At 45.9% G+C, this 25,127-nt stretch overlaps 1 protein-coding gene across 11 annotated transcripts in view; it reads right to left on the bottom strand.

The window, feature by feature from the left end:
* LOC139276702 (bis(5'-adenosyl)-triphosphatase-like) overlaps window positions 1-25,127 on the bottom strand; it is a 1,572,769-nt gene that overhangs the window by 1,157,763 nt on the left and 389,879 nt on the right. The window contains exon 1 of one of the 11 annotated variants that reach the window (XM_070894674.1): window positions 24,381-24,837. The exons of the other annotated variants lie outside the window; for them this stretch is intronic. The gene's annotated coding sequence lies outside the window, so the exon portion shown is untranslated. Of the gene's footprint in view, window positions 1-24,380; window positions 24,838-25,127 lie in introns of those variants that run through there. 11 annotated transcript variants of the gene reach the window in all.

The following is a 25,127-nucleotide window of genomic DNA, read 5'->3' as shown; positions in this document are numbered from 1 at the left end:
TACGTGCTAATTTGGGTCTATTGGCTTTAAGTGGCCATAGCTTCTCAAATTGCTGAACGCCCATGAGTGACTGGCTGGCCCCAGTGTCCAGCTCCGTAAAACCCTTATCATAATTGCTGGCGTTCTGGTGTATGAACTGTGAGTATTCGCCACATGGACCCGCTGAACCTCGGCGTCCATCGATTCGCCCCAAAAGTCATCCTGCCTCAAAGAACCCTCTTCTGGTCCATCCGCCTCATATATTAGTCTGGTTGCAGACTTCCTGCACATTTGAGCTAAGTGGCCACTGAGATTGCAGTTCCTGCAGACAAACTGTTGAAATCTGCAAGATTTAGCTGAGTGTTTTCCCTCACACTTCCAGCATGAGTTAAAGTTTTCACTGTTGGGAACAAAGGGACTATGGCCAGGCATTCCGCACTGACTGTCCCTTTGACTGCTCTTAAGTACCCTATTGGTGGGTGTCAATGGCTCCATCCCGGGCCACATTGTCCCTTGTGATGGCGTGAATGTCCGTTCAGCCTGCCATTGTCTCTGTTGAAGTCCTACTCTGGGGTCTATTGCTGCCTGGGGAGGCTGCCCCTGCCTGCCTGTGGGGCTCTGAGTCGCATTGATGATGTTGACTCCCTGATGCATCGCCGCGTTAGAGGCAGAATTGCGTGCGTATATTATTTTCATCTCTTCCTCCCCCGCCATGAAAGTTTGAGCTATCAACACCGCCGCTTCCAAGGCCAAATCCTTGGTCTCAATTGATTTGCGGAAAATTCCCGCATGACCGATGCCCTCGATGAAAAAGTCTCTTCGCATCTCCCCCCTGCAGGCGTCTGTGAACTTAGAGGCTGGCCAAACGCCGGAGGTCCACTACGAAGTCCGGTACGTTCTGTCCTTCATGACGTCAGTGGGTGTAGAATCTGTGTCGGGCCATATGTATGCTACTCGCTGGTTTGAGGTGCTCCCCGATCAATTTGCTAAGTTCTTCAAAGGTTTTGTCCGCCGGCTTTTCGGGTGCTAATAAGTCCTTCATGAGTGCGTAAGTCTTTGGTCCGCAGCTGGTCAAAAGGTGAGCCCTTCGCTTGTCGGCCGCTGCATCCCCCAGCCATTCTTTCATAACGAAGCTTTGCTGAAGCCTCTCGACAAAATCGTCCCAGTCTTCCCCAACCGTTCTACCGTTCCTCTGTGCTACCGGTGGCCATTCTTGTGGGTCGTGAATTCCTGTTTCTCGTCGCCAATGTAAAGTTCTTACTCTACAGTATGAAACCACACGAGGCACATTCTGGGCACAAGGTCACTCTGTGACCTTAACTCTTTATTCACAGGACTCCAAAGACGGTGACCCTGCGTGGGACCTCCCTTTTTATACCTGTAAGATCAGGTAAGGAGTGTCTCCCACAAGTTCATCCCTTGAAAAAAATGATCAAGGTGTGCATCTACGTTGCGTGTATACAGTAATACAGTGGTGTTACATTGTGGTTACATACATGACAAAAGTGACACATACAACACATTCTGGCCAGCTCACAGTAACCTGCACAAGCACCTTATACATTGCAGCAACTTACCACCATTAAATTATTAAAGTATTTATGCCAGAGGTCTATCTCCCCCTACCCCACCACATGCCCGTACCCGCTACAATCCCTGGCCGAAGGGCCTCCCGATGCCATTACCCGCTACTATCCCTGGCTAAAAGGCCTCCTCCCTCCCGGTACCCGCTCCTAGCTCTGGCCGAAGGGCCTCCCCCCCTCTCTCTCTCCCCTCTCTGCCGTTGCTGTCCGGGCCCTGGAAGTGCATCTGCTGCGCTGATTTCCTTACCTGCGCTGATTTTCTTAACTGCACAGAAGGTTTTTCCACAGCAGTCACATACGCCATCCTAAGAAAAATTGGAGTAAATCAGAGCTGGCCAAACTTGCCAGAATTGGCGCGGGTGGCAGGTTACGTCCCCAATGAGGTAAGAAAAAACGAACCTAAAAAAATCGCAACTGAGTTACACAGTGCAAATAACTGGGGAAAATTGAGCCCTTTGTTTGTCTGAATTCTGTGATGGTTTGGTGCTTATGCATTGACAGCATCTGTTGTGATTTAGTGGCTACTTGCCCAAGTCAGACATTTCCCTGATGGTCTAGGATGCTATCTGTCCAAAGCATCCAGTTGCACAGTCACAGAGATGGATCATTTATCTATGGCATCCCCTTGCATGAAAGTCTAATGGGAATTTTGAGTTTGAGCTATCAGTTTCCTAGGTGATCTGGAAGGTTGCCATCCATGACATCCATTTCTTTGGTGCTACAAGGAGCTATAATTCTGATTATCTGAAGTCACAATTCATTTTTTTAGGGAATTAAAATTTGAATAAATTTCAGCAGCCTGAATCCAAAGTCCAAATCCATCTTTGCTAAATCCTTCCGTGTTCCTCAGCAAATCATTCCACAATTGTTCGCTTCTGACTGCTAAAGAAAACAATAATTACAACTGTATCATTTATTTTAACCTCTGATGGGATCAGAAGGGTAAAAATAAAACATATCCAGGAAAGAATTTCACAATGTAAGCTAACTTCTAGAATTAACTGAAACTGAACATATTCTGTCATTCTCTACACTTGACCATACCTTAATCATTTCTCCACTGCTTCACTAAATGGCTACTTCTAATTATCCAGAAGGACTGTTGGGATTCTTTAAGACATCCTACAGAATTCGCTTTGACTCTGCATTCCGAGATAACATTGTCAGAAATAAGTCAGAAACTCATTTTGTTGAAAAGTTCCTTTAATGTTCAAATACAAGTACAATTGTTTTCCCCTAGGGAACAATACATCCATGAAATTTCTACCATCTCTTCGATTACAAGATTGCAAAAACTTGGATTATTCTTCTGTAGTGGAAAAATCTAAGTACTCATCAGTTTGAAGTGGGCTAAAAGATTCTGTTCAAAACGCAATTACCAATACACGAGATTTATTGCTTTCCAGAACACAACACTAAGATTACATAGAAAATTTATATTGTAGAGATTGAGGTGTTATGATCAGTGAAAGAACCAGACCATTCCTAATGGTGTGGACTAGATTAAAAAATGGGATGAGGCAAATTTAATGTGTCAATAATGAATAGATTTTAGGTGGCAGGGAATTGACTTGTATGGAATAGTTGTGTATTAATCAATGACAATACTCGATTTATTTTCTATAAATGCAATTGGCAATTTAACAGCAGGGAAAATAAAAATAGCTAATTGCAGTCATTGGTAACGGCCCACACCAGAACATCCTTCAATGCAAATCTTTAAAAGACACAAAATATTGTGTATTACAGGATGTCTGCTACTCAGGTGGTAAACTGCCAAAACTAATTTGCACTCGTGCGTGGGTCTGTAATACTGTGACAAAACTGCTGGAGGTTATCTAATCATTTCTGGAGATGAATCTTTGTATAGTTCACATTGTTCTGCCTCAGATATTCGTTGGCATTCTATTCAACTAAGTTGTAAAGAAATTAACTTTTTATATAAGCAGAGAAGAAAAGAAAAGTTCAACACTAACGTTTGTATTATACAGTATATTATCCTTGTGTTCAAGTTCCCAGTGCGCTTTGATAATGAATTCTATCAAACAGAATAAGACAGATTCTCTGTTTCAGTTCTCTAAAAAGCTTACTTAAAACAGTTGTTGAGAATAATGCAGGCAATCTTAACCTAGAAACCTTGTTAGCTTACTTCTTAGATAACTTTTTTGCTCCCCTAAGATTTTTCAGTCGTCCGTTTCCCTAAGACTTTGGCATCTGAGTTAATATAAAATAGGTCGGAGAAAAATACCATATCAGAAGTGTCCTTGCTCAGTCCCCTGAGAAAGTACTCGCTAACATAAAACATGTTCATTCCCTGTAAGACTGCATGGCTGATTGGGATACAATTTAAAAGAGAATGTTATATGGCATTGGGTCATCAACACACGTGACATGCCACACTCAGATATGCTAATTTATGCAGACAAGGTTACATTCATAGCTTTTTCCTTTGAATTTGGTTTGTGTTATTCAAACGGATGTAAAATATTAATCTGAAACATTATTTCAAAGACTTGTCCTCCTTAGCAATATCTGTGAATTTTTGAGACAGAATTTTCTAGAGGTAAATGTTGAATAAAAATAATTAATGGTCCCTGACACTATAATATAAATTGTCCTTCATGAATATCTGCTGATTATTTTTGTGTATTCTAATGCAAAACTGAAAATTAGAATTGCAAAAGTAGCCAAGACAGATAGATGAAAATGATGATGTGTGGAATGGTTTTCTTTATTGCACACAATAGAACATTGATAATACAGTATTGTACTGCATCCCACATTCTATTCCATTCCTTTCCTCTGAATATACACTCAGTGGGAAGGAAGACAAAGCTGTATGATCTGGTTATCTGCACATTATTATTCTTGCTGTACAATATACATAAATAAGCTTAGTTTTGAGGACATAATAGCAAATTCAGTTATGGAAAAAGTTACAATAATCTGTGAAATGTCTCTGCCCTTCAAGAGGTTTGAAGGTCATCCCAAAAATACCTTATCCAATATATTGGGCCGAGGGCGGATGTGTAGAATCAGAAGTAACAGAACCATGTGACCTGACATATTCTTAATGACTGCATGAAACCATTTTCTCCATAATTTTATTCTAAAGCCATGGAAGAACATTGATAATACAGTAGCATGTGGCCCTGTGTCAGTCCCATTTTACTAAACCCAGTGGCTGGCATCATCTTTTTGATGTGACATTTATACAGTGCTCAGCTGGCAATTACAACTAAAAGTGTATTTTAGACTGTCATAGACCCTGTTAGACATCTACTCGGTCTGAAGGAGCTATAATAAGTGTGATTTACAGTGGGGATGTATTTACAAGCTCAGGACAAAACATTTCTCAGTCACTTAGGATTATGTGGCAAGGATACTTTAATTGCAGTTATAAATCATTGCATCATTTTAGGCCAAACAGGTGTCACACGGCACAGCACAAGACCTCATGTAACCCCAGTATTCATGCTACACTGTACTTGTATTCAAATCGCTTTCTGTAAACACTCAATTTGAAACTTCAATATTATGTTCATAAAAGTGCAAACAGCACAAAATTTAATAGCAAAATTCTGAAACAGAATATCTCGAGCTGGAATTTTGTGGTTCTAATCCCTGTGTCAGGCCTTTTAAAACATAGCGCAATCCAGGTAAAATTGACTGAACCGGCGTAAAGGATTGGGGAATTTTAAATGTTTACGCGATCTTTAACACTGGTTTAAAAATCATTTCGCCCAAAGCCAGCCTCAGCCACAAAACTGATCACGCCCCAGATCGAAATAATGAGAACAGTGAGTTTCCACCAATTGTGCCCATTTGCAGCCATTCAAGGAGGCACTTCAAATTGAGCTCGGTTTCTTTAGTGGAAAGGTATTAGTAGGCAAGTTTTAACATATTAAAAAATATTTTGTTTACTAAGACACTGACTTGTGTGCACCAATGAAACTAACAAATGGTTCAGTATAGTTTTTAAGTCATCTTCAGTGATTTAAAATCAGGTTACTCACAGGTGGAGGACTAGATACTTAGTAAAAATGCTTATTTTTTGTGATAACCCCATTTTCAGCTGTATTAATAAAACTGCACCAGGTTACCACTCTTAAATATATCAATGGATATTTTTAATGCAAAGATAAAACAATAAACAATGACATTCTATTATGCTGACGATACGTGGTTCATGGAAGATTGTACGTCTGTGATTATGCAAATGCACTTTAGTGGAAACTTTAACTGTAACTTAGCCAGCACAATTTCAAGCGCGATTTGTGCCTCATTTCCCGACTGCGCCCAAAGCGGAAACTTACACCCACAACATATAGGGGAAAATTATGTGAAGAACTGGGTAAAAAGTTAAGCTTCAAATATTTCTAAAACTAGGGATCTAAATCTAAACAAAGGAAACTACAAAGATATGAGGAATTAATTGGCTATGATAGATTGGGAAGATTAATGAAAAGGCATGGCGGTGGATCGGCAATGGCTAATACTTAAGGAACGAGTGCATGAATTGCAACAATTATACATTCCTTTCTGGCGCAAAAACACAAAAGGAAAAGTGGCCCAACCATGGCTAACAAAAGAAATTAAGGATAGTATTAAATCCAAAGAGGAGTTATACAAAGTTGCCAGAAAAAATAGCAAGCCTGAGGATTGGGAGCAGTTTAGAATTCAACAAAAAAGGACCAAGAGATTGATTAAGAGGGGAAAAATAGAATACGAGAGTAAACTTGCAAGGATCATAAAAAACGACTGTAAAAGTTTCTACAAGTACATAAAAAGAAAAAGGTTAGTGAAGACAAATGAAGTTCTTTTACAGTCAGAAATGGGAGAATTTATAATGGGGAACAAAGAAATGGCATAACAATTAAATACTTCGGTTCTGTCTTCATGGAACAAGACACAAATAACGTCCCAGAAATGCTTGAGAACCAAGGGTCTAGTGAGCAAGAGGAATTAAAGGAAATGATTATTAGTAAGAAAATAGTGCTCAAGAAACTAATGGGACTGAAAGCCTATAAATCCCCAGGGCCTGATAATCTGCATCCCAGAGTACTAAAAGAGGTAGCCATGGAAATAGTGGATGCATTGGTTGTCATCTTCCAAAATTCTATAGATTATGGAACAGTTCCTGCAGATTGGAGGTTGGCAAATGTAACCCCACTATTTAAAAAAGGAAGGAGAGAGAAAACAGGGAACTACAGACCGGTTAGCCTGACATCAGTAGTAGGGAAAATGCTAGAGTCTGTTATAAAGGATGTGATAACAACGCACTTAGATAATATCAACCTGATTAGACAAAGTCAACATGGATTTATGAAAGGAAAATCATGTTTGACAAACCTACTGGAGTTTTTTAAGGATGTAACTGATAGAATAGATAAAGGAGAACCAGTGGATGTAATGTATTTGGATATTCAGAAGGCCTTTGATAAAGTCCCACATAAGAGGTTAGTGTGCAAAATTAAAGCACATAGGATTGGGGTAATATACTGGCATGGATTGAAAATTAGTTAACTGACAGGAAACAGAGAGGAGGAATAAACGGGTCTTTTTCGGGGTGGCGGGCAGTGACTAGTGGTGTACCACAGGGATCAATGCTTGGGCCTCAGCTATTCACAATACATATGTATATATAAATGATTTGGATGAGGGAACCAAATATAATATTTCCAAGTTTGCTGACGACACAAAACTAGGTGAGATTGTGAGTTGTGAGGAGGATGCAATGACGCCGCAAGGCGATTTAGACAGATTGCATGAGTGGGCAAACACATGGCAGATGCAATATAACGTGAATAAATGCAAAGTTATCCACGTTGGTAGGAAAGACATAAAGACAAAGTATTATTTAAATGGGGATAGCTTGGGAAATGTCGATATACAAAGGGACCTGGGTGTCCTTATATACCCAGTCATTGAAAGCAAACATGCAGGTGCAGCAAGCAGGCAACTGGTATGTTGGCCTTCATTGCAAGAGGATTTGAGTACAGGAGCAAGGATGTCTTACTACAGTTATAAAGGGCCTTGGTGAGACCACACCTGGAGTAGTGTGTGCAGTTTTGGTCTCCTTACTTAAGAAAGGATAAACTTGCTATAGAGGGAGTGCAGCATAGGTTCACCAGACTGATTCCTGGGATGGCAGGACTGTCGTATGAGGAGAGATTGGGTTGACTAGGCCTGTATTCACTAGAGTTTAGAAGAGTGAGAGAGGATCTCATTGAAACGTACAAAATTTTGGCGGGTTTGGACAGTCTGGATTCGAGGAGGATATATCCCCTGGCTGGGAAGTCTAGAACAAGGGGTCACAGTCTCAGGATATGGGGTAGGAAATTTAGTACTGAGATGAGGAGAAAATTCTTTACTCAGAGGGTAGGGAACCTGTGTAATTATCTACCACAGAAGCCTGTGGAGGCCAAGTCACTGAATATATTTAAGGCGGCGATAGATAGATTTCTAGACACAAAAGTCATCAAGGGGAATGGGGAGAAAGCGGGAATATGGTGTTGAGATAGAGGATCAGCCATGATCATATTAAATGCAGTGCAGGCTCGAAGGGCCGAATGGCCTACTACTGCTTCGATTTTATATGTTTCTATGTTTCCTTCGTTCACAAATGTTACATGTGATTCCACTTTTTAAACTATTTACATTGCACAGAAGACCAAAACAGTGTCTTCACCAGCAGTGGGAAGGAAATAGATTTCTTTATGTGTGCAATTGCCTGCAGCTCTGCACACAGAATTGCACTTAATAAACTCGAACTTTATTATTAGACAATCCTCTCAGGAGCCAAGAATGTTGTAATGTGTGGACCATGGTGACTATCAGTGGAATATGAGAAAGATGAAAGCCAGAGTCAAATAGCCTGATAACAGATATAATGTTGGAATGGAGAATTTCATATTTGAACATAAGAACATAAGAAATAGGAGCTGGAATAGGCCATTTGGCTCTTCGAGCCTGCTTGGCCATTCAACAAGATCACTGCTGATTTTCTACCTCAACACCATCCCGCACTATCGCCATAACCCTTAATTTCCTGAGTTTCCAAAAATGTATCGACCTCTGCCTTGAATATACTCAACAACTGAGCATCCAAGCTCTCTGGGATAGGGCATTCAAAAGATTCACAAGCCTTTGAGTGAAGAAATTTCTCCTCAACTCAGTCCTAAATAGCCAACCCCTTATTGTGAGACTGTGACCCCGTGTTCTAGATACCCCAGCCAGGGGAAACATTTTCTCAGCATTAACCCCGTCAAGCTTCTTAAGAATGTTATATGTTTCGATTAAATCGCCTCTCATTCTTCTAAACTCTAGATAATATTCTACTCAATCTCCCCTCTTAGTGCAATTCCCTCATCACATGAAACGGTCGTGAACCTTCGCTGCACTCCATCTAAGGCAAGTATGTCTTTCCTTCGATAAGGAGACCAGAACTGCACACAGTACTCCAGGTGTGGCCTCACCAATGCCCTGTAAAACTGTAGTGAGACTTCTTCACTCTTATACTCTAATCTCTTTATAACAAAAGCTAACATACCATTTTCTTTTCTAATTGCTTGCTGTACCTGCATGTTAACTTTGTGATTCATATATAAGGCCATCCAGATCCCTCTGAATGCAAACATTTCCCAGTCTCTCACCATTCAAAAAATATTCAGCTTTTTTTTTGCCTACCAAAGTGGATAATTTCACACTTCCCCACATTGTATTCCATTTGTCATATTCTTGCCCACTCAGTCAACCTGTCTATATCTCTCTGCAGCCTCTTTGCGTCCTCCTCACAGCTTACTTCCTAACTAATTTTTATCATCAATAAGCTTGGATACGTTACACAGTGGCGGGGAGATACAAATAGAAATGACAGTTAACATCGGATGCAAAGATACCACTTTTGCTCTCTGTGAACAGCACTAATGTATTTCATAGTAAAGGGAAACTTCACCTCATGTCAATCCAGAAAACTGCAACCAAGAGCAATGTCACCAATATTGAGTGGAATTTTCCCATCACATTTAATGTTAGGGTCAAGATCTTATACTATGATGCAGAATTTGAAATGTTCTGTGTGCCCACCAAAAGCATGAAGAAATAGTTCACAGGCCAATAGGGTCAATTATTGGACAACAACAATTATTTGCATATGAGTGAGTATGAGTGAAGTCTATCTGCTTGCAAACATTGACAGAGGTCATTCAAATGAAATTTTCAGGTCTATAATTTTAATTTGTCTCCAAAACAGAAGTAAATTCAGAGGCGTGACATGGAAATCACTGTTATAAGCGAAAACATTTTACATTTCTCACGAACCTATGCAGCATGTATTATACTAATAGATTCATGTAATCATGATTTGTGTTCATTTTTATCATTTCCATTTACAAATTTGGTTAATCAGAAAAAAGACATCCAGCCCATATAGAACACTGTTAAAATTTGGGCATCTCCAGATGTTTATTCTTCTGCTCAACATAAAAGCCATCTCTCATTGGCAAGCGTGCACTTCAACAATAACTTGCATCTGTATAGCGCCTTTAACATAGTAAAACATCCCAAAATTTGACACCAAGCCACATGAGGATATATTAGGACGTGACCAAAAGCTCAGTCAAAGAGTAAGGTTTTAAGGAGCGTCGTAAAGGGGTAGGGAGCGGTGAAGAGGCAGAGAGAATTCCAGAGCTTCGGGCTTAAGCAGCTGAAGGCACAGCTGCCAATGAAAATCAAGGATGTGCAAGAGTCCAGAATTGCAGGAGCACTGAGAACTTGGAAAGTTGTGGGGCTGGAGGAGGTTACGAAAGGAGGGGTGAGGCCATGGAGAGATTTGAAAACACTTGCTGTGAACTGAAGTGAGTCCTTGTGCCCAAATTAGTCTGGGATAGCACACCCTGGGTAAACAACAGATCAGTTTATTTCCTCTGGATTACACATAAAATTTATACAATGGGCTAGAATTTCCACAAAATCCGCCACCGTCAGATTGCCGCCCAAAAAACCGCTAAGATTATTAAATTAACGCCGGCGAAAAATTGCACAAAAAAAAACATTTCGCCCGGCGGGAAAAATGGGTCTTACACGCAGATTCTCGGTGGAAAACGCAATCTTGGGCAAATTGGGCAGTTCTTAATCAAATTGAGCGGTACTTACTCAAATTTAGTCCAAGGCTGTGTGTTGGGCCTAGGGAAGAGGGATAACATAAAAAAAATTTTTTCCCAAAAAACAAAAAATTAAGAATCAGGAAAAATTCTCAGGACCCTTTTTCACTGAATTGTTGTAAAAGAATTTTAGAAGAATTATAAAAAACACTTTAACTTACCTTTTTGCAGAGCTTCATACCTACCGCCCAGCACCGGCTGGTTTATCGTGGGCGTTTTTTTTCTACTCACCTACGGGTCACCGCTGAGACCAAACTTGGGTGGTAGTGGTTTTTTTTGGCGGTGCACACTAGCGATCTGCTCCGCAGTGGTATTTCGAAACCACCGGCGGAACTCTTGGGAAATTCCCGCCGAGTGGTTTTCCACCGAAAACAAGCAATACCGCCGAAAAACCCGGCAGATAATCTACCAATATGTATACATGACTTCAGAAAATGATTATTATCAGTTACACCAAGCACTGTAATAGCAAGTCATTGAAATTGGGCCAAATAACACAACAGCTTTGATCGAATTAATGCAAGTGTTAAACAGACAAAACCATCAGTTGAGTTGCTGTGAATGACTTTCTTTGCACGTCTTTCAAACTGAATATAGAGAAATAGTTCTTCGAAATAGAGAAGCCATCTGACCCCCACAAGTTGCAGTCTTTCTCAGAAGTACATAAGCAGTCATATGCTTTGGGGCCGAAATTGGGTAGTACCGCGTTTGGGGCGATAACTTTTAAAAGATTGACGATTTAGAGCCCAGCGAGATGGGCTGCAAAATTGTGGCAAATTGGGCACTTTTCCCTGAGAAATTAAGTGAGGCGGTATTGGAGGCACTAATGGCCTCAGTGGGGTGCTATTCCCAGGGCTACACCCAATTTCACCTGACTTTCATTCACTGATGAGGTTGCTGTTCATTCCAGTTCTTAAAGGGGATGTCGTTTCAGACAGCACCTGGTCAGTCTCATCATTTCTTCGGTTGACTGAGCTGCAAGGTGTGTGATGGCTGCTGCAAGGTGTTATGAAGGAGCACTCGCTTCAGTGACCCGGCCTTAGAGACATTGAAGGGGGCAGTCGAGGGAAGGAGGAAACAGAGATTTGAAACACTGTTCCCTGCATCTGGGAGGCCTACTCCACAGGTTTTTAGAACCATGTGGGCAGAGGTTGCTGCAGAAATGTTGGGCAGCATGGTGGTGGATAGAACACCGACACAGTGTCACAAAAAAATTCAATGACCTCATTCGGGTGGTCAAAATGAATACATGTTTCCACAAGTCTTGCATACCAGCGTCTGAGCTCTGTCGGTGAACACTCTGCAAAACAGCACTTAACCCAGCAAGCAACCAGCAGCCATCTGTGCTTACTCGCATTGACAGCCTCATTTCACGCCTTGCCTACACGCGCAGCTATTTAACCACTGCAGGCATATCTTCTAATACATAACTGGACTCTTACTCACACAACTGCAGGACTCCTCCCGAGCGGTCAAGCTGTGAAACCGTTCCTCCAGCACTCCGATGGTCTGATCACTGATGTTCCTGGTGGGGACATGGCTCGCATTGTACGAATGTTGGCCAGGAGTGTTGGGGTTGTGGAGGGGAGTCATGAGCCAGGTGCATAGCGGATAGCCCTTATCTGTGAGGAGCCAGCCGCGAGCTTCATTTGGGGGCTAAAACAGAGCTGGCACACCGGTCTGGCACAGGATGAAGGCATCGTGGCTACTGCCAGGATAGCGGGTATTGATGACCGTTATTCTGCGTGTGGTCACACACAGTGAATGGTAGCCTTTGCGATTACGAAAGATCTCTGGATTGTGCTGCGGTGCCCTCAAAGCAATGAGTGCAGTCAATGACACCCTGCACCATGGGGAAGCCCACTTTCCTGGCAAAGCCACACGCCGCTCGTGCTGCTTCTCTCTGGTCATGGGGAAGGAGATGTAGCCCCTCCTCCTCCTGTACAGAGCATCTGTGACCTAGAGGATGGAGCAATGGACGCCAAACTGAGAGATATTGGAGAGGTCTCCTGTTGCTCCCTGGAAAGATCCATTGTAGAAATTGAGAGCGATTGTGATCTTGACTGCCACTGAGAGAGCCATCCTCACCCTGCTGTGAGGCTCAAGGTCTTTTTGCAGCAGATGGCAGAGCTCTGTGACCACGTCCTTGCTGAAACGCAGCCTTTGCACACATTGCTCCTCAGTGAAATTGACGTAGGAGAACTGCTGACGGAATACCTGTGGAGAGTAAGGCCTTCTGTTGCCACCCCTGTGGTGCCGACTTCCTCTGGCAACATCTTCATGTGCTTCTCCCTGTGGTGCTGGATGTGCTTCTCCCTGTGCTGGTGGATGTGTTTCTCTGTGCCTGTCCCGGTGGATGTGCTTCTCTGTGCCTGTCCCTTTCCCTCTCCCTGTGCCTCTCCTGTGCTGCTCCCTCTCATAGTCATAGCCTTTCTCTCTCCGTCTCCTGAAGCCTTACCCTCTGTGATTGCTGGCGCCGTTGTGTTCGGCAAAGCATCCTCTGACGGTGAAGTTGGAGCAGGCGGTTGAGTGCCAGCACGGACCCTATGAAGCGACAGAAATGGTACAACGTCGAAAGTGCTGAGTGATTCAAGGGAAAAGGAGGCAGAACAATGGTTGAGCAAAAGAAATCGCTGAGATCGGTGCAGCAGCCACACAAACAAGCTCTGGAACTCCCTGCCTAAACCTCTCTATCGTCCTTCAAGACGCTGCTTAAAACATACCTTTTTGGTCACCTGCGCTAATTTCTACTTATGCGGCTCGGTGTCAAACTTTTATCGCATTATACTCCTGTGAAGAGCCTTGGGATGTTTCACTACGTTAAAGGTGCAATATAAATACGATTTGTTATTGTTGTTGCAACGCAGAAATAGATAATGGTCGACAAAAAATAACTTTCCAAGATGGCGCCTTTAAATAGCGCTGGCGCATCTGGTTTCTGACTGCAAGCTGTCGTTGTCATCGACAGCTGCTAAGGTCGATTGTGGGGGGCCAATTTCACTCCCAGGGTGATGTGCACGCCGACTACGTCATTATCGCCATGCACCAAGGGGGGGGGGGGGCGCTTGCTCCAGGAGCGGGGCGCTACCTCATAGCGACTCCACAAAACCACTGGCCAATTCCGGGTGGGCGATTTTCACGCCGCACCCAGGCAAAATCTATTTTGCGCCCTATTAGCGCCTCCGGAGGCGATAATGGACGGCAATAAGAGGGGCAATTTGTGCCCCTTTACATAAGAACATAAGAAATAGGAACAGGAGTAGGCCATACGGCCCCTCAAGCCTGCTCCACCATTCAATAAGATCATGGCTGATCTGATCATGGACTCAGCTCCACTTCTCCGCCTGCTCCCCATAACCCCTTATCATTTAAGAAACTCTCTATTTCTGTCTTAAATTTATTCAATGTCCCAGCTTCCACAGCTCTCTGAGGCAGCGAATTCCACAGATTTACAACCCTCTGAGAGAAGAAATTTCTCATCGGTTTTAAATGGGCGGCCCCTTATTCTAAAATCATGCCCTCTAGTTCTAGTCTCCCCTGTAAAGTCCTTACTCTACAGCATGAAACCACTCGCGGCACATTCCAGGGACAAGGCCACTCTGTGACCTTGACTCTGAATTACAGGACTCCATAAGTGATGACCCTGCATGGAACTTCCCTTTATATTACCTGTGTGATCAGGTAAAGAGTGTCTCCCACAAGTTCACCCCCTGTGGTCAAGGTGTGCATCTAAGCTGAGTGAATACAGTAATACAGTGGTGTTACATTGTAGTTACAAACATGACATCACCTTCCCCCCCACAAAGTCTTACTGGGATCATCGGTTTAGTCTTTCAGGTGGTCTACGCTCCCTCGTGGAGCGCCGCAGTTGGGGCTCTGGTTGTTGGACACTGACGTGAGTGTCTGTCACCTGTGGTGATTCCGGCCTTTCCAGGCTGACCTCAGGGACTGTGCATTCTTCTGATTGCTCTTGTTGCACGTTCGCTGGCGGTAGTGTGAGCTCCATCTCATGGTCTTCTTCAGGTTCCTCCGTGTCCACGCTGAACCTTTTTTTTACTTGGTCCAGAGGCTTACGCCATATCTGGCCATCGTTGAGTTTTACCACGATGACCCTATTCCCCTCTTTGTCAATTACAGTACCCTCAAGCCATTTGGGCCCCATGGTGTGATTGAGGACGAATACAGGATCATTTATTTCTGTACATCTCCCCCTCGAATTACGGTCATGGTACTCATTTTGTGACTTGCGCTTGCCCTCAACTATGTCAGTCACGACTGGGTGGATGAGGGTCAACCGAGTTTTGAGTATCCGTTTCATGAGTAGCTCTGCGGGCGGGACCCCCGTGAGCGAGTGCGGGCGGGATCTATAGGCCAGCAGGAGGCGCGATAGGCGGCATTGTAGGGAAGGTCCTTGAATCCTGAGCATACCTTGCTTAATGATTTGGACTGCCCATTCCGCCTGGCCATTGGAGGCCGGCTTGAACGGTGCAGTCCTGACATGGTTGATGCCATTGCCCGACATAAACTCCCGGAATTCATAGCTCGTGAAACACGGGCCATTATCACTAACGAGGATGAGGTTGCAAAGATCGCACGTAGGCTTTCCACGGTGGTGGATGGCATGCATGAATTCAGGATGATGCACTCAATCCATTTCTACTACAATGAGGAACATCTTTCCCGTGAACGGGCCCGCGTAGTCAATGTGAATGCGCGACCATGGCTTGGTGGGCCAGGGCCACGGGCTGAGCGGGGCCTCCCTGGGGGCATTACCCAGCTGGGCACAGGTCGTGCACCTACGAACACAGTGTTCCAGGTCTCAATCAATTCCAGGCCACCAAACGTGTGACCGGGCAATGGCCTTCATCATCACAATGCCTGGGTGCTCGCTTTGGAGTTCCCTGATGAATGCCTCCTTGCCCTTCTGGGGCATGACTACCCGGCTGCCCCATAGTAGGCAATCGGCTTGGATGGAGAGCTCATCCATCCACCTGTGGAATGGTCTGACCTCCTCAGGGCATGCTCCGTGTGCGGGCGCCCAATCCCCAGTCAGGACACATTTCTTAATCAAGGATAGGAGGGGATCTCTGTTTGTCCAGATTTTGATCCGGCGTGCTGTGATGGGGGAGCCTGCACTGTCAAAGGCATCGACAGCCATGACCGTCTCAGCGCTTTACTCAGCAGCCCCCTCGGTGATGGCCAGTGGGAGCCTGCTGAGCGCATCAGAGCAGTTTTCAGTGCCGGGCCGGTGCCAGATGGAGTAGTCATAGGCAGCTAGCGTGAGAGTCCACCGCTGTATGCGAGCTGATGCGTTGGCATTGACAGCCTTGCTGTCTGACAACAGGGATGTGAGTGGCTTGTGGTCTGTCTCTAATTCAAACTTCCTACCAAAGAGGTACTGATGCATTTTTTTTACACCATAGACATATGCAAGCACTTCCTTCTCGACCATCCCATAGCCCCGTTCCGCTTGAGAGCGAGACCTGGAGGCATAAGCCACAGGTTGTAGCTGACCCTCAGCATTGCTGTGCTGCAACACGCACCCAGCCCCATAGGACGATGCATCACATGTCAGAACTAAACGTTTACCGGGGTCGTACAGAGTCAACAACTTGTTTGAACAAAGTAGGTTTCGCGCCCAATCAAAAGCCCGTTCCTGACAGTCCCCCCAAAACCAATCGCAACCCTTATGCAGGAGCACGTGTAGCGGCTCCAACAATGTGCTCAAGTTCGGCAGAAAGTTCCTGAAATAATTCAACAGTCCCAGGAATGAACGCAGCTCCGATGTGTTGCAGGGCCTGGGCGCTCGTCGAATCGCCTCTGTTTTGGATTCGCTGGGCCGAATCCCATCTGCAGCAACCCTCCTGCCCAGAAACTCAACCTCAGGAGCTAAGAACATACATTTAGACTTCTTGAGTCGCAGGCCTACCCGGTCCAGTCGGCATAGCACCTCCTCCAGGTTGTGGAGGTGTTCCTCGGTGTCTCTACCCGTGATGAGGATGTCGTCCTGGAATATGATCGTTCCCGAAATGGATTTAAGCAGGCTTTCCATGTTATGTTGAAAAATCGCGGCCACTGATCGAATGCCAACGGGCACCTGTTATACGCAAACAGTCCCTTGTGCGTGGTGATGGTGGTCAGTAGTTTGGATTCGTCGGCCAGTTCCTGGGTCATATAGGCTGAAGTGAGGTCCAACTTGGTGAACAGCTTGCCGCCTGCCAGCGTGGCGAAGAGGTCCTCCGCTCTTGGGAGCGGGTATTGATCTTGTAGGGACACCCGATTGATGGTGGCCTTGTAGTCGCCACAGATCCTGACAGAGCCATCCGCTTTTAGTACGGGAACGATGGGGCTTGCACAGTCGCTGAATTCAACAGGCGATATGATGCCCTCTCGCAACAGCCGGTCCAATTCGCTCTCGATTTTTTCCTGCATCACATACGGCACTGCTCTGGCTTTGTGGTGCACTGGCCTGGCGTCCGGGGTGATGTGTATCACTACTTTAGTGCCTTTGAAAGTCTCGACGCCCAGTTGAAATAGTGACTCGAATTGTTGTAGGACTGGTGAGCATGAACTTCGCTCCACCGAGGACATTGCGTGAACATCCCCCCCATTTCCAGTTTATCTCGGCTAACCAGCTCCTCCCCAACAGTGCGGGACTATTGCCCGGGACAATCCAGAGTGACAGCCAGTTCACTAACCCATTGTGTGTGACAGCCATCATTGCACTGCCTAGCACTGGAATGATTTCCTTGGTGTAAGTCCGTAATTGTGTCTCAACACATTCTAATTTGGGTCCACTGGCTTTGAGTGGCCATAGCTTCTCAAATTGCTGAACGCCCATGAGTGACTGGCTGGCCCCAGTGTCCAGCTCCATGCGTACTGGGATACCGTTCAACAAAACCCTCATCATCATTGGTGGCGTTTTGGTGTATGAACTGTGAATATTCGCCGCATGGACACGCTGAACCTCGGCGTCCATCGATCTGCCCCAAAAGTCATCATGCCTCACAGAACCCTCTTCTGGTCCACTTGGCTCATATATTAGTCTGGTTGCAGGTTTTCCGCACATTGGAGCTAAATGGCCACTGAGATTGCAGATTCTGCAGACAAACTGTTGGAATCTGCAAGATCTGGCTGAGTGTTTTCCCCCACACCTCCAGCATGAGTTAAAGTTTCCATTGTTGGGGACAAAGGGACTATGGCCTGGCATTCCGTGCTGACTGTCCCTTTGACTGCTTTTAAGTACTCTCTTAGTGGATGTCAATGGCCCCGTCCCGGGCCACATTGTCCACTGTGATGGCGCGAATGTCCGTTCAGCCTGCCATTGTCTCTGTTGAGGTCCTGCTCTGGGGTCTATTGCTGCCTGGTAAATGTCAGACTGCCCCTGCCTGCCTAACAACGCTGCCGCTTCCAAGGTCAAGTCCTTGGTCTCAATTAATTTGCGAAAAATTCCCGCATGACCGATACCCTCGATAAAGAAGTCCCTTAGCATCTCCCCCCTGCAGGCGTCTGTGAACTTACAGAGGCTGGCCAAACGGCGGAAGTCCGCTACAAAGTCCGGTACGCTCTGTCCTTCACGACGTCGGTGGGTATAGAATCTGTGTCAAGCCATGTGTGTGCTGCTCATCGGTTTGAGGTACTCCCCGATTAATTTGTTAAGCTCTTCAAAGGTTTTGTCCGACGGCTTTTCAGGTGCCAGTAAGTCCTTCATGAGCGCATAAGTCTTTAGCCCGCAGCTGGTCAGGAGATGAGCCTGTCGCTTGTCGGCCGCTGCATCCCCCAGCCAGTCTTTCGTAACGAAGCTTTGCTGAAGCCTCGCGACAAAATTGGCCCAGTCTTCCCCAACACAATACCGTTCCTCTGTGCTCCCGGTGGCCATTCTCATGGGTCGTGAATTCCCGTTTCTCGTCGCCAATGTAAAGTCCTTACTCTACAGCATGAAACCACACGAGGCACATTCCAGGGACAAGGCCACTCTGTGACCTTGACTCTTTATTACAGGACTCCAGAAGTGATGACCCTGCGTGGGACCTCCCTTTATGTACCTGTGTGATCAGGTAAGGAGTGTCTCCCACAAGTTCACCCCCTGTGGTCAAGGTGTGCATCTAAGTTGTGTATACAGTAATACAGTGGTGTTACATTGTAGTTACAAATATGACATTCCCCATCAGTGGAAACATCCTCTCCGCATCCACCTTGTCAAGCCCCCTCATAATCTTATACGTTTCGATAAGATCACCACTCATTCTTCTGAATTCCAATGAGTAGAGGCCCAACCTACTCAACCTTATCTCTGCTTCTGTTGCAGCTGGGCCAAAAACATTAACTAGCTAGTACATCAAAAGATTCCAATCCTTATACCCATAAAGTCTCTTGAAGTACAACCCGAGAAGCCAGAGGAAGACAGTGGCATATTACCGAACCAATGGATAGCAATCTCAATGACCTGCACATAAAGGATTGCTAATGGCCACATTTAATGCTTGGTAAATGTTGGCATTATTTAACTCGAAGTTATTTCTTTCTAGTTAATGTTATCTCTTCGTTTTTTAAACCCCAGGATACAAAGGAAGATGTTCAAGGATATGGATTTTGCACGCAGCAATATGGAAAGCGGGGAGGTTACATAGGATTGGGTGGCTAGTCATAGGATCTGCAAAGACTGGGAGGAGGTGGAGAGAGGTAGGTTCTGGCAGGAGTAGGCTGGTATAGTTGTGGGGTTTGGATAGGATTTCATTACTTTCCTGCCACACCTTGAAATCCCCTCCTGTTACTCCCAGAATCCACCACTGCTATTCTAATGCCCCTAATGTCTCCTTATGTGGCTCGGTGTCAAATTATGCCTGATAATACTTCTGTGAAGCGCCTTAGGATGCTTCACTATGTTAAAAGCGCAATATAAATGCTAGCTGTTTTTTGTTGTTTATGAGAGTCGTGGATTGAGAGTTCTGGATTATGGCATTTCTGGGAGGCTGTTCTGGTTGCGAGTACCAGAGAAAGGTCTCTGGGATGTGGTAGTATTGGGGTGGTCAGGGTTATGGTCTGGGAGAACTGAAATGGGTATTGTTGGAATTAGAAGCACTGAAAAGGGTTACCAGGATCTGGTAAAAATGGGATAGGGGCCAAAAATGTGAGAGCACTGAGACAAGACGTAGGTTGAGGCATTCGGGACAGAATGTTTTTGGGGGTGACAATGTGAGATAGTGCTTTGGGGAGGGACTTGCAGGGTGTGGAAGTGCCTGAGGAGATGGGAATACTGGGAGTGTGGTTACAGGCTACAGCTCAGATCGGCAGAGTAATAAGGATTTTTGTTAGAGATGGATGACCAGTCATAATCATGGATGCTTGATATGCAGTGAGGGTAAGAGCAGTGAGATCAGGCAGCACTTTAAACAAGTAACAACCACAATACATGAAACTAGTTTAAAAAAATAAACCCTGGATTACTGTCATTTTTCTCATTATTAAAATGTACATTGTTTTTCTCTTTCGGGACAAGGTGCAGTTGCTTTAACTGCTTATGTCACTCAATATTTAATTTATTGGCATTATTGTTCTTCTGCTTTGGTGCTGTGCAGTAGTTTGAGTGATTTTTGATTTAAATTTGATCTGTTGCAATATTTGGTACAGAATGGAAATAATTAACAACACTTTTAATCCTGTATCTGCAATAGTGAGAAAATCAAAGAGAAATTAGATGCTTTGCTACAAGAAGTGGCAGATTTACTGGCGTATGAAATTTGTTGATTAGTGAACAAGAAAATACTACCATGAAAAAGCATGAAAAGATCTTTTTGAAGTTCTTCTCATGGAACAGCTAGCTAATCCTTTAGAGTAAGAGTACATAAAGATGAGCCAATGGGTCTCTGTATAAGAGAACTACTGGTAACAACAGTTATCAGTGTTTGGGAGAACACTGACCCAAAGACAAAGAGAAAATGTAGAAGATCAGTAGTTTTAACAAACGTGCATTTCTCAATATAAAAGTAGAGTAGCTGATAGACTCGGATTTGTCAACAACTAAATACTGATCGAGGGATGAGCACAAATCCTGGCCAGAAATCTAAGCTATCCGAATTTACAGTTAAGCCAAAACTGAGCTTTGGCAGAATTTTCTCTTCATAAAACTCCAAACTCAACCAAGCAACACAATAAATGGGAGCAAAGCCAAGTTTTGTCTTTCATTTCTTGCATTTCTTTTGTTGAAAACAATGATGTCCAGATTGAACTCCAAACTTGATGGGCAGATCATTTCAGATCAGAATAAAGCTGGGTTGACATCCCGAAGCCAATAACAATAAAATGACTGAAAATAAACAGTACACGATGCATAGAAACATAGAAAATAGGTGCAGGCGCAGGCCATTCGGCCCTTTGAGCCTGCACCGCCATTCAATATGATCATGGCTGATCATGCAACCTCAGTACCCCACTCCTGCCTTCTCTCCATACCCACTGATCCCTTTAGCCGTAAGGGCCACATCTAATTCCCTTTTGAATATATCCAATGAACTGGACTCAACAACTTTCTGTGGTAGAGAATGCCACAGGTTCACAATTCTCTGGGTGAAAAAGTTTCTCCTCATCTCGGTCCTATATGGCTTACCCCTTATCTTTAGACTGTGACCCGTGGTTCTGGACTTCCCCAACATCGGGAACATGCTTCCTGCATCCAACCTGTCCAGTCCCGTCAGAATTTTATATGTTTCTATGAGATCCCCCGCTTATTCTTCTAAATTCCAGTGAGATTGGGCCAAAGTTTCCACATGATTCGCGCCTGACTTTTAGGAGCAACTGGTGGAGAACGGACTATTTTAGAAATCGCAATTCTCCACATTTTTTTTTCTGCAGTTCTAGTTAGGTAGAACAGTTCTAGTTTAGAACAGAATTTTTTCTTCAAAAGGGGGCGTGTCCGCCCACTGACGCCTGATTTGAAAGTTTCCACAGTGAAAATGTACTCCAAACTAAAGTAGAATGGCGCCAGTGAAGATTTTTGTAGAACTGAAAAAACCTGTTCTACACATTAAAAAATCAGCGCAGGTTACAAATTAGGCGTCCAGAACGAGGTGGGGGGGAAGGGAACTCATTAAATTCGACAATAAATTCTTATTTATACTTATACAAATATTATACAAATAAATCCAACCTGAATAAACATTTATAAGCAAAGAAAAGATTAAATAAACCATCTTCCTACCTGTGTGAAAGTGCTTCAGCCAGGGAGAATTCTGCAGCTATTCGTGCCGCTGAGCAAGAGAGGGAGGGAGAGAGGGAGGGAAGAGAGGGGGGGGGGTCGGGGAACAGGAGCGGGTGTCAGGTCGGGTCGGGGGGGAGCGGGTGTCGGGTCGGGTCGGGGCGGGGGGGGGGGGAGCGGGCCTCGGGTCAGGGCGGGGAGCGGGTCTCGGGGCGGGGGGGGGGAGAGCGGGTCTCGGGTCTCGGTCGGGGCGGGGGGGAGCGGGTCTCGGGTGTCGGATCGGGGCGGGGGGGGGGGGGGGGGAGAGCGGGTGTCGGGTCGGGGGGAGCGGGTCTCGGGTCTCGGGTCTCGGGGGGGGGGGGAGCGGGTGTCGAGTCGGGTCTGGTCGGCGGGGGGGGGAGCGAGTGTCGGGTCTGGTCAGTCGGGGAGCAGGAGCTGGCCGTGGGAGGAGCCTCATTCATGCAGCCCCAGCGAGGCCATTGGGCCAGGGCTAGGGGCTGCGTGCTTCGGGCCCCTTCCACACAGTTCGGCGCCTGGAGCTACTGCACTTGCGTGCCCACTGTAGCGCGCATGTGCAGAGGTCCCGGCACTGTTTTCAGCGCAGGGACCTGGCTCCGCCCCCTCCACAGCTCGTACCGGCTGCGCCGAGTGCCACAGGACCTGTAAGTCGGTGGAGAATACCGAGGATTTTTTTAGGCGCCGTTTTAGGCGCGAAAAACGGGCGCCCAGCTCGGAGGGGCGCCCGTTTTTTTTCTTGTGGAAACTTGGGCCCTATATGTCTAGCCAATCCAGTCTTTCCTCATATGTCAGTCCTACCATCCCGGGAATCAGTCTGGTGAACCTTCGCTGCACTCCCTCAATAGCAAGCACTTCCTCAGATTAGGAAACCAAAACTGCACACAATACTCAAGGTGTGGTCTCACCAAGGCCCTGTACAACTGCGAGCATACATTGAGTTGAATGTATCAGAAGAGGTGGAGAAAATACAAAGCAACTTATTCTACAATGGTGACAATAGCACTACAGTAGAATAGTAATAAAAAAATAAATAAATAGAAAAAGAGCACTTGCAGGCAATCTGGCTGACAATCCAGGACCTCAAGGTGTTAGGTATACATTCAACCAGATTTCCCCCCAGCCCATCCCCTTCCAAAATGTTCCTTTAATAAATAAGTGTTTGAAAACGGAACACTGGGCAACAAACTTGTCCATGGCTACAGTCAACGGGGCTAAAATTGCTCTCCATCCGAAACGAGAAGCACCCACCGTTTTTTTACTGCCTCAATCGATGGGGCGGCCATGAGAGCGCTTTGAAAAAAAAGGAACAGGATGGTGTTTGTGGCAGGAATGTGCTCTTTGTAGTGATGAGGGAGCGTACTGACAGATTATGTTGTGTATTGTCCAGGTACATTAAATGTATAACATAGGTACAATGGTGCACCACAGAGGGCGCTGTGGTGGGAGACCTGAAAGTACCTGCAAGAGGCAGTATAAAAGGCTGCCCACCACATCTGAGAGGCACTCTGGAGCTGAACAATAAAGGACCAAAGTCACCGCAGTTATTACAACACCAAACCGTGTGGAGTCAGTGATTTGTGTGCTACATACATCACATTGGCGACGAGGACACAGACGAACTTCACGCATCACGCAACTATGACTACTCTGGGCTCGTTAAAGGATTTTATGGTGGGAAATGATTGGGAGGCCTTTACAGAAAGGCTCGAGTACTACTTCACAGCAAACGACCTGACGATGCACTCGGACGCACTGAGAGAGAAACATAAGGCTATATTACTTTCCAGCTGTGGCGATGAGGTTTACTGTCTCGTCAGGGATTTGCTCGCACCCGGGAGCGCCAGGGACAAGTCATATGAGGATCTGGTCGCACTCATTCATGACCAACTTAAACCGAAGGAGAGCATCCTCACGGCCTGGTACAAATTCTACCACCACTGCAGACCTGAGGGCCAGGATGTCACCAAATATGCTACGGACCTCAGGAGACTCGCGGCGCCGTGTGAATTTGGCACACACCTTGAAGACGTGTTGCGAGACGTTTTTGTTATGGGGATTGGCCATGAGGGTCCCCTTCACAAGCTGCTATCCACAGAACCTACAGTCACCCTGAAGCAAGCCATCACCACCAGCAGGGTGTTTATAGCATCGACTTGCATCACCAAGCAGATGATCCACAAAGTCTCGAATCCGGCAGGCACTGTCCACAGGATAGCGCCTACCACAGACAAAACTGCAGAACGTGGCTCTGCCTGGGGCAGAAAGCACGGACTTCAGGGTCCTGGAACTCAGAGTCCGCTGAGGGGTGCCAATCAAGCAGCACCATGCTGCCGCTGCGGAGGAAGCCATGGGGCTCACCGGTGCAGGTTTGCGGAGTACACGTGCAATACCTGCCACATTAAAGGCCACCTTCAGCGTATGTGTAAAAGAAATCTGACTCACCGCGTGGCTGAGGAGATGGGGGATGATCCACTGTTCAGCGAGCAGCAGGTAGAAGAAGATGAGGTGATGGGACTCTATACGTGCACCGACGATGTGCCCCCAGTGATTATGGAAGTCAAAATCAACGGAGTCCCAGTGAGTATGGCAGTGGATACGGGATCGGGTCCGTCGTTGATGAGTCAGAGGACTTTTGATAAACTGTGGGGTAACCCGGCTGCACGACCCAAGCTGGTCCCGGTCCTGGCGAAGCTGCGTACTTACACCAGGGAACTGATACCTGTTCTCGGCAGAGCGATGGTGCAGGTATCTCATGTGGGCGAGATGCACGGTTTACCCTTGTGGGTTATTGCAGGCGATGGGCCAACACTACTCGGCAGGAGAGGGATGGGGAAAGTCTGTGGGAGCTGGGAAGACTTCATTCCTCCACAGACTGCTGCTCCCCGGGTTTCCAAAGAGCAGTCTTCAGTGCAGGCCGATTGCTGGGGTGCGAGCCAGCGGGGCGCCACAGGCAATGAGCGGGAGGTCCATCGATGGCCGACAAACCGGGGGTGTCCACACAGAGAAAAAGTCGGGCGGCGAAGAGACTACAGCGGTGGCCGGAACGGCAGGAGAGGAGGCTACAGCGGCGGCCGGAACTGCAGGAGAGGAGGCTACAGTGGCGGCTGGAACTGCAGGAGAGGAGGCTACAGTGGCGGCTGGAACTGCAGGAGAGGAGGCTGCAGTGGCGGCTGGAACTGCAGGAGAGGA

The sequence above is a fragment of the Pristiophorus japonicus genome, chromosome 12 (genome assembly GCF_044704955.1).
Source record: "Pristiophorus japonicus isolate sPriJap1 chromosome 12, sPriJap1.hap1, whole genome shotgun sequence".
Classification (NCBI taxonomy): domain Eukaryota; kingdom Metazoa; phylum Chordata; class Chondrichthyes; family Pristiophoridae; genus Pristiophorus; species Pristiophorus japonicus.
Note: the sequence above shows the minus strand (reverse complement) of the source record. Positions and strands in the feature narration are given on the sequence as shown.